Consider the following 14,744-nt stretch of genomic DNA (forward strand, 5'->3'; position numbering starts at 1 on the left):
ATTTTAGAAACTTTTTCCTGGTCATCTAAAGGAATTTAACTAAACATGAAGCCACCTTTTTGTTCTAGCGAGGCCACAGTTGAATTGGTACACAAGGTGTTCTGAGCAGGAGAGGATCAGCACTGCGTGTCTACTGTGGGTAACTGGGGAAAAAAAAGATAAATATTACAACACTGAAGACAAAACCATGGTCTTAGAAAGATCCTGTTCTGACAGTCACTTGGTGACAAATTCATGTTCTGCAACATAGCTGGAACAGATTGTTGTGTATGGGCAAAAACTGCATGAACTGATAAGGATGCCTGCTCCTCACTGGTACCCCTGTACCCATCCCAGGCCTGAAGGAGCTTCTGTTCCAAGAGTGGGGCTGGTGATGTTCTTTATAGCAGTTTGCCTTTTAGCACACTGGTGACACCATGACCTTCCATGGCCAGTATTTCCATATAAGCCTTATACTTGAGCAATGCTTGCCTCTTCTGGAAGGGCTCTGCATACACGTCCCACATACAGGTACACTCTGCATCTGTAAAGCTTCATCAGAAGATCCTCTTGGCTCCTGAACCACAAGGGAAACCTTGTGCAAGTCATTGGCTATCTTGTGAACAAACACGTTGCAAGGTCATTAAGGGTTTCATGATGAGATCCATAGCATGAGTGTTTTAATGGAGTCAAGCGTTATTTCTTGGCTCCAGTGTATTTCACTGAGCTCTTGGCGCATTTGTGCTTCCTGTATGAAACTTGGCTGAAGGAGTCAGAACTGCAAGACATCATCCCAAATTCCAGCTGGGATGTGTAACTTGGCTACATGACACTCTCCCCTCTTTGCCCCCCTTAGCCACTTCCCATGTTAAATAGTTTCTCAGGACTCAAAGGGGAAGGGGGAGATAATCTCCAGGCCAATGACTCTGATAAGTAGAAAAATTGCATAAATAAATTAGCCATGATTAATAGTGAGAAATTGTCACATCTCACTTGCCTGGAAGTTGTAGCTTGCTGAAATGACAGTCCTTGTCTTGCTGTTGGGGGGTTGGGATGCAGAGAGTGATTGCTGGGGGTAGGGATTTATTACACATATTTTCAAATTGAAAAAAAAAAAAAGAAAAGTGTGATTTATTTTCTTTTGCTGCAGCCTGCTCCCAATTTTCAGTTTACATTAATAGCTGTGGGAACAGCAGTTCTTATTGCCATATACTTTAGCTATTAACACTATGTCTGGTTTGACAGTACATCTCTCAATTTTTTTTTATTCCCTTGTGATCATAAAATATGTATCAGCCTTCCTTTTTAATCTCCTTTGCCATGTCCAGCTAGTTAATTTGTGTTCCCTTCTTTAGAATTTGATTTTTCTAACATCATATACTTAATCAGAAGAAACAACCAACCCTCTATTAAAACTTCCATTTTTTCTTTTTAAAAAAATTAGAAATTTGTTTGAATTCATATTTAATGGAATGATTTCTCCAAGAGCCCCTAACAGCTTTCTACCCCAAACGTTTGCTTCATTGATATTTTAATTGCTGTAATAATCAGCATTCTGAATAAGAAGTCTTTCCCCTAGCTCAGTAAATCCATACTGGCTGAGTAAAGCATGCCTGTGATTTATGTGCAGATAAACAGCTTTGGATTCTGTCCAATCACTTCATCAGTTTTAATTCAGCTGCCTAATCAGGAGCAAACAGGAGGGTTGTTTTTTGTTGTTTTTTACTTTGTTTTGTTTTTAACAGGGTTGGGGGGTGTTAATACAGGGTTTGGCATGTTCCCCAGAATGGCACAGATAGCTCCCCTCTTCTCATCATGTTTGTGTCGAAGTCAGCTCCAACTTTCTGAAAGAGTTTATAAGAAGGGGGTGAGATGCCAAGACCTGCCTTTGGGCTTTCGTTGGTATCTAAGTAGCCATACAGATACGCAGTCTGCATAAGTCTGCTCTTATCACATGTCTTATAAAGGACATCTCTCAGATGCCTGAGAAAAGTAGAAGGGCTCATATAGAAGGAGATTTTATTTCCTGTGTGTGTTTAGGGGTTGATGCCTTCAAAATTATTTTCACAGCAATTGTGTTACTGCTGTTGCTGTTTTGTAATAGGCAAAATGACTTTGGTAGGGTCCAGGAGGCAGAGGTGACTGTGGAGGGGTAGGAACAGTATAGCCCACCTTCACCTTTGCAGCTCCAGCCTATAGTTTGCTGTTATATGTCAGCTATGTGCACAGTACTATAAAGGCCAGGGTGGTCCAGATGACCCCAGACTGAGGCTCTTCTAACTTAAAGGCTTATGACCACAGTTCCTGACCTCACTTTTGTCTACAATAACCCAAGCAAATGCCTGTTAAGGTTAAAACATTGGACCATTTACATTATTATCTATTAGTGCCATGTGTCCAGAGGTGAAGTGTTCTCTGATTTATAAGCAGCCTCTGAAGGATTACGGAAAGCAACCCCATTTTGGTCATCAGATCTAGGTCAAGCAATACCATCTGTAATAATAAAGCTTACCTAAAGAGCTTAGCATGGTTTATGTGGTAAACCATGACTGTGTGGCTCTGAACATTGTCGGCTATCCTGGCTGCCCTTTATTTCAACATGTAACTGTGCCTGGCCGCTTCCTTTACACTGCGGAACTGCAAGAAATATTAGTAGCTATTCTTCTGTATCTTTTTTTCCCGTGTTTCATAGCAGCCCTTGCTATGTAGAGCAAGCAGCAGGCTTGGGAAAGCTGTGCTAGGCTGGGTGACCACTACTAGACTGTTTAGGAGTTAAATTGGTTAATTGGGAAAGAGGAGACTCCTACTTCTACTTCTTCCTACTATATCTTCTTGGGGGTTTACATCATAACCCACATGACACCTGCCACCTTTTTTCCATGCCAGGTTAAAACCCCACAGCTCTGTGTTTCACTATTACCAAGAAGAATCGCAAGCAGAGCTACTAAATTAAAACTTTTGGCTCATCCTTAATTCCTTGCACACACCCATAGCTGTAGGGGCTTTAAATAGCACCTTGAATCATCATGAAATTCAGAGAATTAGGCTGGGCTGGAGGGAAGGGCAATAGACTGGGTCTGTGGCATTTTAGGATCAGTTTGCAGTGCAGATGTGCATGTCCTGAGGGACCTTGGGCGAGGTGTTTAATCCATCCGCTGTGCTGTGTTTTTTATAGCTTGCAAAAGAGTAATAACACCTCCCTGCCTTAGACTGGGGTGAAGAGAGAATAAAACACACTAATGAAAAGAAGACATGCAGATCCTGTGGTGGTTCTGTTACAGCTCCACCTCTGCTATGGCGTTCACGGAGCTTTTTATCTGCAAAGTTTGGAGATTTTTCAAAAATAGTTGCAAGCATTTTCATACTCTTCTTGTGCATGGTCAGAGGAAGGCAATGTGACTTGCCCGGGGTTGGGGAGCGTTCAGTGACAAGGTGGCAGTCATGCCCCTGCCAGCAGATCCCACTTAGCAGAGCTCAGCTGGTAGCCCTGGAGGTGCAAGTGTAGCCTTGGAGAGAGTGAAGGTGCCTGTTTTCTCCTACTCTGCAAAGGTGGTGAGCCAGCTATTGCACTAGTCCCACAGCCTCCTTGCCTCAGCATGGGCAATTTGTTCTTTTAATTTTGGAATTCCCTGCTTCTGGCTAAAACAGCATGGATTTAGAGGTGTGTGTGGAGGGGGAAATTTGACCATTGTACTATGCTACTTATATGATCCTGCTTCTTTTGAACTGATGACAGTACTATGGAAAGACTACCAGGCCTGGGATTTTCCTGGCTTTGACGGAGCAAGGTATACAGGTCTGGTTCTTTTAACCTCAACAGGAGCTCTGAGCATCCCATTCCTGTTAAAACTAATGTGAAACAAACTTCCAGAGTGAAAGATGAAGACTATCCCATCTGTCTATCTGCTGCTTTAATGGAGAGATAGGAAAGGTTTTATGTTTTAGCCTGAGAGAGAAGTCAAACATCTGAGAAGTAATTTCAGGAGAAGGCCCCGTTTCTTGCAGTTCAAAGGGTGAGTTTAGGGAATCCTCTATTCTCTGGCCAAAAGAGCACTATTATCTTTACAGTTAGACCAAAAATCCTTCTCTTGATCAAACCTAAGAGTTTGTGCTGACCAGTGGCTTTTTAGGAGAGACTACCAGTCCTGGAGGTTTGAGCTAACAGATGCATCTTATTTTCTTACAACTTGGTATGCTGGGCTCTGAACTGTCTCCTGGGATATCACTAAAAAAGCGTTTCCACTGTTACCGTTTTAAAGAGCAAGAGTCAACTGGCAGTGAAGGCTGAGTCCTTTTGTCCGATGCTCTGTCACCCCCACTTTCCCTTGTGTTTCCCACCTTAGGATGCAGCCCTAGCAGAACAGCTGCAAAAATTTTCACATCTTCATCCCTTTGCTATGATGTCTTTCACAAGGGAAGACTGATTGGAGAAGGAAGGAAATGTGAGAGTGCGTATGTGTGTTAGTCTTAAAATGTTGAAAGAAGGGACTGTGAGAGCATTTTCAGGGTTATGGAATATGAAGAATGAGGCTTCTTGTAGAAAACAATTGCTTCAGGCCTCTCAGTGAACTGGGTGACAGGTTCCTCTGTTGCTGTAGTTTGCTTTTTTCAGACGTTGCTACATTTATTATGACTTTTTCTTTTAAAAAAATATTCTCTTTTCCCAATTCACACTATTTAGAAGCCATTCTTCAAGGAAGAATTACCAGCAAGATGTCTGCTCATCGCTAAAGTTTGATGGCCCATCCATGAGTGTGGCACCTTAACCCACTGGAGCCCTCTGGCATGAAATAGGGTTTTGGCAGATGAGATTTTAGTTTCCCTGGGAAAAACATTTTGTCTTTTTAGTATCTCTATTTCTTGTCTATTATGTAGAGTTATCATGTATACTACTTCTCAGGACCGTGGTGAGGAAAAACCCATCTGGTTTGTGAATGCTCAGATATTGCTCTAATGGAAGCCATGTAAATAACCAGATAAATGATTTCAGTGACATCGTCTGTCGAGCATAATAGGTAGCAGGGTCAGAATTTCTTCACAGTGAATCATTTCTTACTGGCATGGTGGGATTCATGCTCACAAACCATTGTGCAGAAGCATCCTCTGATTTTTGCTGTCTGTCTTTTCCCTGCCTACACTTTTAGCTCCCTGATCTCTTGCTGGTAAGCTTCAGGGAGCAGAGACTACCATGGCCAGTGTCTGCACTGTGCTTAGCACGGAGTTCAGGCACAGGGTAGGCATTGGGGTGTTGCTGTAATATGAAACTAAAGGATAAATAATTAGAAAATAATCTAGAATTTGTTGTAATTTTTACCTTTCATCAAGTTATGGTGGAATTGGGGTTTTTGGATAAGACAGAAGAGTGAAAATAATGGAAATAACTTTAGAGTTTTGGGTTTCTTGAGCAGATTTGTTCGTTCTGTGCTTTGCTTTGGGATCAGTATCCTTGGTGTTTCAAAGAGGGGGTGTGTGGATATGGGCTCACAGCTAGTGTGCTAACTGTCTGCGCTGCCAGGCTTGCTGTGGGACCTGGGGCAAATTGTGTGGGTTACGTTCACATCTTCATCTCACTGCAGCTTCTGGATTGACTTGAGCAGTTTACATAGGTCTTTACTAACCCCTATCTGACTGCATTCGTGAGTAGTTCAGAATGGAGGGTGCAATGAACTCCGGTGGGAGTGAATGGTCGTGGGTGGTGGGGACAGGAACGTCCCCAAGCAGAGCACTGTAGTGAGGAATAAGATGTGTGTTCACAGCCGACATTTCTCACTGGTGCAAATCTCCCTCTTGGAAACTGGGACAAGAGCAATTCCTTGTCTCTTCCATGAGGATAGAGCATTTAAGACTGTGAAAAGTTCAGGCAGGGCTGCACAATTTCTAAGTTAAATTGAATGTGTTAAAATATTTATTGTTTCTACAAACATTTGCTGCTAGCAAATCTGTAGCCTAGGATCTTTGCAGAAAGCAAATATGAAAAAAATTATTACGGCTGAAGCAAGTTATGAAGCAACCTTCAGATAAGTATTAAGGAAAATTTTTACATTGCTTTTTGGTTAAACTTATAAAATATGTTCTTTACATTTTGTTTCCGAGTTGATGTCAAAATTTAACATTAAATTCTCTTCCCCATTTGATAGAAGATGTAGTTAGAAATACCCACTGAAGACAATTTTTCTGATGTTTCCATAGGTTACTAAGGATTTTCCCTGGAGCATGACTTCGAATATGACACTTCAGTAATGCAGAGGCTGTAAGTAAATAATATACTGTTTGCAACCCTTCTTTAACAGTGTTTTTATACTCTTTCCAGAACTTTGTTAGAACTCACCTTTGCTAGACTCTACCTTGCAACAGGCTTGCAAAGAAGTGACTGGAAGATGGCGTGGTTCTAAAGCGGATCGTGCCATTTCAGACACTTTGCTTTATCAGCTTCTTGTTTCATTTAAGAACTCCAATAATGGTTGCTTAATCTGCAGGAGGAAAGCCCAAGACATCTGTCAGTATTGCAGGAAATGCCACACCAGGCAAAAATAAAAATACCTCATTAGCGTAGAAGAGCGGTGAATAAAATGCAATGATACATTACCAAAAGCTGGCATGCAGTTGGTTCCCAGGCACAGAACAAAGGCCAAGAACCTTATTTTGCTTGTTATACCACTAATTAAAAAGGCCTGCTAGAAGCTGAATAAATGAACCCAAGAGTCTGCTGACCTGGTCATGTATTTGTTGGCCTTTGGTAACCTCGTGTGAGAGTTGGGTGTCTGAGGGGTCTTATCACAGAGGCAAGCTTTTGTGCAATTCCTGGTTGTGAGTGCTTGAAAAATATGCAATTTCCTTTTCTTCCTGAACTTTCCCCATCTTTTTCTAAGGTGAATTATTGAGCTGTTAACTTTGGTAGCTCTTTTCTGAATTCTGCATTGTTTTTCCTAATCAATTCTCTCAGATCTGCTCAATCTCCATTTAATTCAGTCAGCTACTCAACATCCAAACCTTTTGTAATGAAGAGAGTGCTAATTTTTCTTTTTATTTCAATTGTAGTTGATGGCTTTCGTCAGGTGTTACCATATAACTTAATCATCCACCATTGGAATTCGTAATTTAATCAATAAAGGAGGCCATCTTTCTCAAGGAGATCAAAAGATAAAGAGCTCAAGGAAAATTCATGGTAAAAGGAAGGTGAAGAACAAAAACAGGTGATAGGAACTGTGGTTTGCACTTATTAGATGCACACCCTTCTGGCTACATATACTTGGCAAGTAGCAAGCAAAAGAGATACCGCTATTTTAGAAGTAATAATTCTAATGATTGCACCTGTGCACTCATCTTGCAAAATGCAGAGGGAAAATTATCTATGTTACTTAAGTCTCTATGACAAGTACCTTGTATCAACTATGTCACATAGAATGGTGCTAGCAACGCTGTACATGAGCAGCAGTGTTCACACTAAGTGTGATATCAAGAGAGACACCAAGAGATGAAACTGTGCTATGTGAGATCCTCCAGCCTTTCTGTTCCCATGCCTTTGTTGTGTTACTGTTGCTTTAGGCAAGGGCAGAGGAGCGGGTAGCCACAGCATCAGGCTGTTCCTGATGTGCTCGCTGAATGGCTCAAGGCTTTGCAGCACAGGGATCTCCCTGGCCTCAGTAAAAGGTGGCTGTGTCTTGTGTACCTGCTCTGTCCCCTGCCTCTGTTTGCTTCCCCTGCTTCTGTTGCCCCAAAGGAGGGGATGGTACTGTGCTGGTCTGGTACAATGAGGGGGTGCCTATTCATTGCTAGCAGTGAGAACTGTCTTGGTTTTATGCCCTGGCCCATCTGAGATGTGTAGTGTCCAGAAGACACTGTGTCTGCCAATTCTGCTGCAGAAATGAATTTTGCCCCAAGGATGAAGGTTTATTTTGCTCTCAGCCTCTGCAAAGCAATATCCCTTTTCACACTGCCAAGCAGCTTTGAGCAAGGCCTGTGAGGGAGATTGAATGCACCACTGGAGAAGCACTTGTGCTGGGTCACAGCTGGGAATCTTTCCTTGGCTCCTTGACTTCAGAGGGAAATTGCCTGGACAGGTCTCAAATATCAGGCCTCTGAAAGCCATGGTTTTGCTGACAAATTGCCGATAAGTATTATGGTCTCAACTTGGCAAGGTCTGCAGAACTCAAGATGAAAGGTATCAAAATTATTCATTCAGAAAATGTTAATATTTAAAATTACAGTAAATCATTCGGTCTTTAAGGGAAATCAAAATGCTGATTTGCTTATGTCCCTCCCAAAGCCCTGTTGCTAGTGCTGTAGCCACATTTTCTGCAAATCAAATGTTGAGCCATCCATTGAAACATGCATCTTGGGGGATTTTTTTAGAACATGTTTTTTAATTGAAGCAGGCACATTAGTAAAGAAAGGCTTAAGAATACAACATTTGGGGCAATTTTTAAATGTGGTGTGTGGCATTTGTCTCCTAGATTTTACTGCTCCCCTTGAGTGCTACTCCAGATTGAGTAAACAGGTATTTAGAGAGTCTTCAGGTGCTTATTTTCAACCTGGGCTGACAAACCTTTCCTGTGGTAAGCACATGATTTCATAAGACAGTAAGAAAATCAACTGATGAACTCTACAGTGAATAATCTTTAAAAAACCCACCCCAAGCACTCTACAGCAAAAACTGTCACTTAACTGTGACAGAGACTTACCTCAGGGTTTGTTAAGTGTTAAACATGATGAATTGAAGAATGCCTGGACAAGTGTTGCATTAAAATGTCTTGGTCCTAATTTCTCAGCAATTTTGCCTTCCTGCAGTCCTCTTAAATTCAAGCCCTGCTCCTGTTTTGCACAGCTATACCAGAAAGTTTTGGACAAGGAATGTGTGAAGTGTGCCAATCATACAGCTACAAAATCTACAAAACTGCAACTAGCTGACAAATCATTCCCTCTGCCCTTGGATGCTGTAGAAGCTTTTTCTTGTATGAGCAATATTGTAAATATTGTTCTTCTTTTCTTCATAAACCTATGTTTAAGTCTGTCCTCCAACCTTTCAACAGTGCCAAAGGTTTAACAAACATGGACCATGTGATTACTTACGATCCCTGGTTCCTTCTGGTGCACACCAAATAATGTCATCAAAGTCAGTGGCATTCTGCCTGTTGTGTTTGGCCAAATAGAAGAGCAGAATTTCTCCCACTGAGTAGCTTAATGTCCTGTGTTTGAAGACTGACTTTTTGGAGCAACCAGACTTTGACTGGCCAAAACAACCAGTGTTTTGCCTAGCCAGGCAGCCTAGGGAACCCAGCTGTAAGAAGTGAAAAGCTTCTGACGAGAATTGAGATTGAAAGCATTTCTCAGGGTTGATATAGCATGCAAGAGCTCAGTGCTTTGTGGAATTGGAGCATCCTCAGAAATAAGCAATGGCACATGCAGACTGCCTCTCTGTCCTTCCCACAGTAATGACTTCCTCTTTTCACCTAGTAAGGAGAAAATAAGTAATTATGCTTTAGTCCCACTTTTCAATGGTATTTTGCACAAAATCCCTCCCACAGAGAAGAATAACTGGAGGGCTGAGAATTATGCATGTGTATGGTATGTCCAAAAATGTTTACATACATGTCCATTACCCACCCCACCCCACCCCAAATATCCCTTGCTTTTAAGCCACTGAAACACTTTGAAACACTTGGATTGTTTTTTCTGTCCCCCTCCCAGCACCAAATCACCCATTTTAGTGATTTCGCACAGGTTAGGAATTTGGAAAAAGAAGAACATTGCAGCCACTTTTAGCTCATCTCTTAAAGGACATTGAGTTTTGCTTCCACTGTTTTTTAATTCAACAGGCTGTAGAAGGACTGGGTGTCATTTAGCTATGAAAGATTTATGTTTTCCTGATCATTGTGAAGTAGCATCATTAACACAGGCAAATTACCATGCTTCACTGTGCTGTGTTCATGGTATGTTAGAAGCCCTTTCCTCTTGGTAAAGCTGGGTCTATTTTCTGTAAAATCAGGGGCCCATTGGCAGTTCTTTGGCAAGTGAGACAGAGGGACTATTTAATGAGAAGAGGGGTGGTGTAATAAGGGTGAAGAAGTTAAACATGAAAAGTGCAGGGAAAGATAGCAGAAGGCTGATTTATAAATCACCACAGAACTGGGCCAAAATATTCATCCATTTTCACAAGGCCAGGGAAGAAGGGGGCTTCTTTATTTTGGGATAAATGACTACATGGTTTTTCCAAAGTGCATTTTAGAAGTCAAACACTTTATTCCATTTCTCTTCCCCATACCAAGTGCTGTGCTTTCAGACTGATGCAAACTGGTTTGTAACGCTTAGTTTTCTTGTTTTGGTGAAGAAGCTGGACTTATGCTTCAATATGTCTGGATTTTACAAATAGGTTTTTAGTTTAATAAGATGAAACCAATTAACTGGAAAAGACAATGCCAATGGATTTTGCAAGTGCATAAAAATACATTGCTTTTTCTTGAAGCATTTCATCACTGTTTTAAATGTTCCTTTTTCTTTCTATTGCCACCAGTGACAAAGCACTGTGATGAATTTATCCCCTCATGCTTTTCCTGAAGACATTGATCTCTGGCCCTGATTGTGTGTGTATGTAGGGGGTTGCAGGCATGTGCATATGCATCTATTTATTTCTGTCTCACTTTACCCCTGGTGTTGTTCAGTGTGTTTAACTTGTGGCCTGAGGAAAAATGGATATAAAAAGGTGTTCTTAAAAGGTTACTGAAAGTGGCACAGGACCCAAGGGCTAATGAGAATCTCTAAAAAAACAGGTGTTAATGCAACTGCTGAAACATTTGGTGCAGCAGAGACGTTGGGGAAGGCAGTAGCACCTGGTTGTTGCACCCCACTGCATCCCTGCGAGAGGAAACATCCCCTGGAAACTCTTCTGAGGTCCCTCATTAGGCCAGTTTTGCCCTACAAGTGAGGGCGGGCACAGGGACACACCATTCTGCAGTGACACAGAGGTCTGTGAAAATGAGGTCTGGTCTCTGCCTGCTTGTCTCTGAACAGTATTGCTCATTTAATCACCTCTAGCAGTATTTTACTTCCAATCTGAATAATTAAATTGGAGGGAATTTTAATATGAGGCCCCACCAGCCTCCTCTACCCCTAAATTTCTGTTGACTCTGTCTGTGAGAGGGCTGGGTGATACACAGGACATGGGTGCATGCTGAGAAACTACAGGATTTCTCTTTCCATTACCTCAGCCTTCCTCATTCTCTTGTAGCCTTGCCTTCTGCTTAAATTGCAAAGGATGTTAACTTATATGAGCCTGTGGGGCGGTAACCCAAGCAGGCATCGCCTTGGAATGACATGGTTTTCCCTGCTCTGATCAGCTGTGTGTAAACTGAAGCATAAAGAGTCTGCTTTGATCCCTAATAACTTTGCTAGTTTGCTTTAGTTACCAGCTGATACAGAGATGACTGAAATGTGGTACTTTGGGGTGAAATAGGATGTCTGCCCAAGTACATGGCATATGACACACAAAATTAGCTGTTGCAAACAGACATCTCTGTTCACATCAGCTTTGCCCAATCCTTCAAGAAAACATCTCTATCATCTGAAAGAATTACAAACACTAAATCTTGGTAATAGGAAAGGCTTTTATTCTCTTCTTCTGCAAGTGATGGGAGTGCCCTGCAGGGCAGTGCCCTTTTTCATCCCTGCTTCCATTTAGCAGTGGCTCTCACATTTTAAAAATAAGTCTAGATATTTTATCAGCAGCCTGACATCATTACTAATGCTCTGCATATTTACCGTATAACTGGTGATCTAGTTGAAGGAAATGACTACATGGAGACCTTTAAAGAAGATACCACTTTAGATAGGGTGTGAACTTAACACAAACTAAACAGTTCCTTGAAGTCCTCCCGGATTTGCAAAACTCTCTCAATTAGCCACACCAAGTTGTGAAAGATGCTGCCCTTTCAAAAAGCCAGGACAGCCCAACACCTCCTTCTAGTAGCTGTGGTGTGAGCAGCGTGTGCTGATTTACATCCAAGCTCTTCCACTGCTTATTTAATTCTCATTTTTCTTGGCCTTTGTTGAACTCCTAGGCTGTCCCTCATATTAAAATGACCTGCTTCCTCCAGGGAAACATCCCCCCATTCAAACAAATGGTACCAACACCAAATAACCGCTTTGTGGTATCCAGTTTTGTTCTGCATTTGTTTTAAAGCTTCCCAGGAACCCTTGGCTACTTTGCGCAAACTGTTAACTTGAGGGTAATAATTTTGTCTGGGTTTTGTCACAGAAATTCAATTAAGGAGGATTATGAACACAGTTGTAGGCCTGTTTCATTTACAGTTGCAAATGAAACCCAGGCCACACACTGATCGTTTATATAGGAAAGGAGATGCTGTGTAGTTCTGAGTGGCTGAATTACCTGCATGTTCTTTTGTGTGGCTTCACTTATTGCAGAAGGGAGGGGAGGGAGACTTACAAAATGAATAAAGTAGTGACGGAAAGGCAGGAAAGAAATCACCAAGGGAAAAACTACCCCCACTGCTTTTCCCTAGGAGGCACACTTCCCGTCTACACATAATAAACTCCATGGGGAATTTCTTCCTCCTTAGAAAACATATCCCAAAGGGCAAGAGCGAGTAGTCCTTTATTTATTTATTTATGGTTAACAAAGAGCAATACTCTGTTTTCATGGCCTTGGTTTGGCTCCAAGTCCCAGAGCCACTGGGGGCAAGGCATACGGTTTCACTTTTTTTCAGTTCTTATTTCTGAGCCATGCAAGCCAACTTTTTTATTCCTTTTTTCTCTTTTCAAGTTTTTCCGCAAGCAGCTGAATTCCCCAGGTAGGAAAGGGGAGAGGAGGAGGAAGGGAGGAGAGGACGTTTACCAGATTGGAGCAAAACAATAGCTTCTGCAGAGGTTGGCTTCTGGTGGAAGAGAAGCACATTCAGAGATGATGAAAGAAGGGATTTTGTTTATTTTGTGGGATACCTTTTTTAATTATGAAGGCAAAACAAAGGCAAAACTTGCCTTGATGTCCTCTGATGAAATGTCTGTGCGTGTAAAGGAGCAATATATCTCAGCTTTGCTTTGCAACAGTAAACCTGGGAATTACTTTGCACCACTCTGGAGATTTGTGAAGGGCTCTGTCCTCTAACCCTTTAGCTGGGAAACGTCACACTGAATACAGGGAGGATGTGGCCTTGTATCACTAGTAAGGCTTAGCTCTCATCTACTAAATCTTATTCATAAGGAGTTATCACTATTTTGCAAGTGGGGAATAGAGAGGTGCCCAAAGGTGGAAACACAGCCCCAGTTGATCTGAGAACATGAACGGTTCCAGTCTGTTCCCTGTCCTAAGTGTCTCCTGTAGTGAGCACTGCAGTGTCTGCTAAGGGACCTACACGATGCATCACCTTTGATTAGAGCCCTCCTCAAGTATACTCTATTTAACAACTCATTTTCCTCTTGTTTCGTGCTTTATTCCTGATCCTTCAATTCCAGGAAGGATTTTACTGTCCTTACTGTGGTTTCAACTATGTGCCCAAGAGGCTTACTGGATTCTTTACCAGATAAGGGGAAATAAGCTCTTTTGTTTCTAGCTTTAGATCAGATACTGTTTCCAAACATCTCTCTGTATACAGCCTTGATGCTGTTGAAGACTGAAAGAGAGGCAGGCAGCTTATTAAGTCTCAAAAACTTCAGCAAAATTCACTGGAAGTGATGCAGTGAAGTGCGAACAGTATCTACTTTTGCTCCACATCCTGGGCAATTCATCCTGTGGTGAGGGGCTGTTACAGCAATTTATATTTCTCGGTTGTTTTGTGGTAGAGTTGTCTTGTGTCAGACCAAACTTCTTGTGAGAGCTCATTCTTGAGGCAAAAGCTGGATAAAAGAAAATGAAAGGCCTTATGTAAAGGCCGATCTATGAGTCTCTTGCTTTTTGGGCACCTGTTCTGAAGAAGTTAGGACAATTGAATTCAGTGCCCTCAGCAGCTTTCGGGCCAGGTGAATATGACTTTGGAGCAGGTATTATGACTAGATGGCTTTAGGTTTGAATAATATCACAAAAGTCATTGGGTTCATGCTGGCACAAAAGCAGCGGGGGAGAAAAGGAAGAGGATCGGGGTTTTGCATAACTATGAGATCATTTTGTTACCACTGATTGGAACGATCTATCCTAATCCAGTTTTGTTGCATAGTGGAGGACGGAGATGAACATCTTCAGAGGGTGACTCACCAGAAGGCTACAGAAGCTGACCTTTGGGAATGCTGATCTCTTCCCACTGACATGCCAAGTGCCTCACTGCCTAGCCTAGCCCAGTTTTCAGGTGAATAAAGTAGGGTGAGATGAATCTCTGCCTGTGTTTCGATCACATGTTTTATATTTGGTAAAGCATATAAAAATAGCCCTTTTTTAGCATCTTTCAGTCTGTAGATAGTAGAGTTAGATCCTTAGCCAGCATAAATAAGCTGAACTTCAGTGTTGAAGAGCTAATTTTGGTGGAGTAACTTCTACTTTGCTCCAGTTTGAGCAGAGCCAACTGTCCGGGGAGTTTTTGGGGGCTGTTCCAGTAGTGCCTCTAAGCTTAGTACCTAAAACTCAGCAAAGGGACAGGAGACTGCACGGTATGTAAGGTACACATGACTTCATATGATGCCTTATGTTTTACATAAAGTGCTTTTAGATTCATGACATCTGGCAGCATTGCCCTCGCAAAGTGTAGCAGAAAAATAATCCTTTCAAATCATCTCTGATGAAGAATGAAATGTTTTTCACTAGCCTATTTTAAAAATCATATCTG

At 41.9% G+C, this 14,744-nt stretch overlaps 1 protein-coding gene across 5 annotated transcripts in view; it reads left to right on the forward strand.

Annotated features, from left to right (window-relative positions):
• The window catches only part of SEMA5B (semaphorin 5B), a 281,842-nt gene that overhangs the window by 79,382 nt on the left and 187,716 nt on the right, over nt 1-14,744 (forward strand). For 4 of the 5 annotated variants that reach the window (XM_040604205.1, XM_040604204.1, XM_040604201.1 and 1 more), the window contains exon 2: nt 6,169-6,229. The gene's annotated coding sequence lies outside the window, so the exon portion shown is untranslated. Of the gene's footprint in view, nt 1-6,168; nt 6,230-13,218; nt 13,378-14,744 lie in introns of those variants that run through there. The other variant, XM_040604203.1, reaches the window with a different exon arrangement.

This window comes from Falco naumanni, chromosome 8, assembly GCF_017639655.2.
Source record: "Falco naumanni isolate bFalNau1 chromosome 8, bFalNau1.pat, whole genome shotgun sequence".
Lineage (NCBI taxonomy): Eukaryota > Metazoa > Chordata > Aves > Falconiformes > Falconidae > Falco > Falco naumanni.